The sequence below is a fragment of the Mixophyes fleayi genome, chromosome 10 (assembly GCF_038048845.1).
Source record: "Mixophyes fleayi isolate aMixFle1 chromosome 10, aMixFle1.hap1, whole genome shotgun sequence".
Lineage (NCBI taxonomy): Eukaryota > Metazoa > Chordata > Amphibia > Anura > Limnodynastidae > Mixophyes > Mixophyes fleayi.
In genome coordinates, this window is record NC_134411.1 from 66518798 (window position 1) to 66521662 (window position 2865).

General features: G+C 34.7%; 1 non-coding gene across 1 annotated transcript; it reads right to left on the bottom strand.

Annotated features, from left to right (window-relative positions):
- Window positions 1–658: 658 nt before the first annotated feature.
- TRNAD-GUC (transfer RNA aspartic acid (anticodon GUC)) lies at window positions 659–730 on the bottom strand. The gene has a single exon. It is a non-coding gene; the product is annotated as a tRNA-Asp (tRNA).
- Window positions 731–2865: the final 2135 nt, after the last annotated feature.

Below are 2865 nucleotides of genomic sequence, written 5' to 3' on the forward strand. Positions count from 1 at the left end.
GACCTTGAGTAGAGAGAGTGTAAGATTAAGCTAAAGCAGTATTTTCCTGGCACAGTATATATTTGCCAGCTGTTTTTCGGGTTTTCGTCAGGAGACACTCCTGTACAGTCATGCATGGATAATCTGCTACACTACAATATGACTCGAAGGACATTTTATGAAATTAATGCTCCAAAACATTTCAAAAAGATGTTTCTTATCCCTTTCAAGAAATATATTTAGCTATATTTTCCTGCATATTGTTATCCCTTTTAATGCATAATAATGGCTTGCTTTAATTCTGTTACCTTTTGCCATTAACACTGATTAAATATGCCCTGCTAAATGACGTAAAACAACTGACACAAAATATTTTGTCACAGAGGACAATAGTATATGTTTTCTAAAATTGGGAATTTTTAATGTTTTTGGCTAATCTAAAGTGTTTGTTAATGACCTGATAAATTAAATTTTTGGCCAAAATGATTTTTTCTAAATGACTTTAAAAGAAAGTGTACATAAACTATGAATGTGGGCAAAAAAGGTAAGTTGTATTTAAACTAAGGTTAATGCATAAATATTACTGTCTTTTCCTGCATCACGGCAGGAAATAATCGTACTAGCATGCAACACTTCCCATAAGTGCTTATGTTACAGTAAAAAGAAAAAAAGTTAAAAACTCCCCATCGGGGAATCGAACCCCGGTCTCCCGCGTGACAGGCGGGGATACTCACCACTATACTAACGAGGAATAACTTGACATGTGTTTTTGGGAAAACTCCCTCCAATGGGGAGATTTCAATGCCATCACTGCCGCTAATCAGAAGATGCACAACTTAAATCAACATTTTGCTGAATGGTAAGCTACTTTGCTTGATGCAAAAGTAAACAAAAATGTGTAGTTAGCGGGATTGTTGCCAAACAGAGAGAATTGAAAAAAAACATAGACTGCATTATTTACATGACCTTGAGTAGAGAGAGTGTAAGATTAAGCTAAAGCAGTATTTTCCTGGCACAGTATATATTTGCCAGCTGTTTTTCGGGTTTTCGTCAGGAGACACTCCTGTTCAGTCATGCATGGATAATCTGCTACACTACAATATGACTCGAAGGACATTTTATGAAATTAATGCTCCAAAACATTTCAAAAAGATGTTTCTTATCCCTTTCAAGAAATATATTTAGCTATATTTTCCTGCATATTGTTATCCCTTTTTATGCATAATAATGGCTTGCTTTAATTCTGTTACCTTTTGCCATTAACACTCATTAAAAATGCCCTGCTAAATGACGTAAAACAACTGACACAAAATATTGTAGCACAGAGGACAATAGTATATGTTTTCTAAAATTGGGAATTTTTTATGTTTTTGGCTAATCTAAAGTGTTTGTTAATCACCTGATAAATTAAATTTTTGGCCAAAATGATTTTTTCTAAATGACTTTAAAAGAAAGTGTACATAAACTATGAATGTGGGCAAAAAAGGTTAGTTGTATATAAACTAAGGTTAATGCATAAATATTACTGTCTTTTCCTGTATCACGGCAGGAAATAATCGTACTAGCATGCAACACTTCCCACAAGTGCTTATGTTACAGAAAAAATAAAAATTGTTAAGGACTCCCCTTTGGGGAATCGAACCCCGGTCTCCCGCATGACAGGCGGGGATACTCACCACTATACTAATGAGGAATAACTTGACATGTGTTTTTGGGAAAACTCCCTCCAATGGGGAGATTTTAATGCCATCTCTGCCGCTAATCAGAAGATGCACAACTTAAATCAACATTTTGCTAAATGGTAAGCTACTTTGCTTGATGCAAAAGTAAACAAAAATGTGTAGTTAGCGGGATTGTTGCCAAACAGAGAGAATTGAAAAAAAACATAGACTGCATTATTTACATGACCTTGAGTAGAGAGAGTGTAAGATTAAGCTAAAGCAGTATTTTCCTGGCACAGTATATATTTGCCCACTGTTTTTTGGGTTTTCGTCAGGAGACACTCCTGTACAGTCATGCATGGATAATCTGCTACACTACAATATGACTCGAAGGACATTTTATGAAATTAATGCTCCAAAACATTTCAAAAAGATGTTTCTTATCCCTTTCAAGAAATATATTTAGCTATTTTTTCCTGCATATTTTTATCTCTTTTTATGCATAATAATGGCTTGCTTTAATTCTGTTACCTTTTGCCATTAACACTCATTAAAAATGCCCTGCTAAATGACGTAAAACAACTGACACAAAATATTGTGGCACAGAGGACAATAGTATATTTTTTCTAAAATTGGGAATTTTTTATGTTTTTGGCTAATCTAAAGTGTTTGTTAATCACCTGATAAATTAAATTTTTGGCCAAAATGATTTTTTCTAAATGACTTTAAAAGAAAGTGTACATAAACTATGAATGTGGGCAAAAAAGGTAAGTTGTATTTAAACTAAGGTTAATGCATAAATATTACTGTCTTTTCCTGCATCACGGCAGGAAATAATCGTACTAGCATGCAACACTTGCCTCAAGTGCTTATGTTACAGTAAAAGAAAAAATGTTAAGGACTCCCCGTCGGGGAATCGAACCACAGTCTTGCGCGTGACAGGCGGGGATACTCACCACTATACTAACAAAGAATAACTTGACATGTGCTTTTGGGAAAACTCCCTCCAATGGGGAGATTTTAATGCCATCTCTGCCGCTAATCAGAAGATGCACAACTTAAATCAACATTTTGCTGAATGGTAAGCTACTTTGCTTGATGCAAAAGTAAACAAAAATGTCTAGTTAGCGGGATTGTTGCCAAACAGAGAGAATTGAAAAAAAACATAGACTGTATTATTTACATGACCTTGAGTAGAGAGAGTGTAAGATTAAGCTAAAGCAGT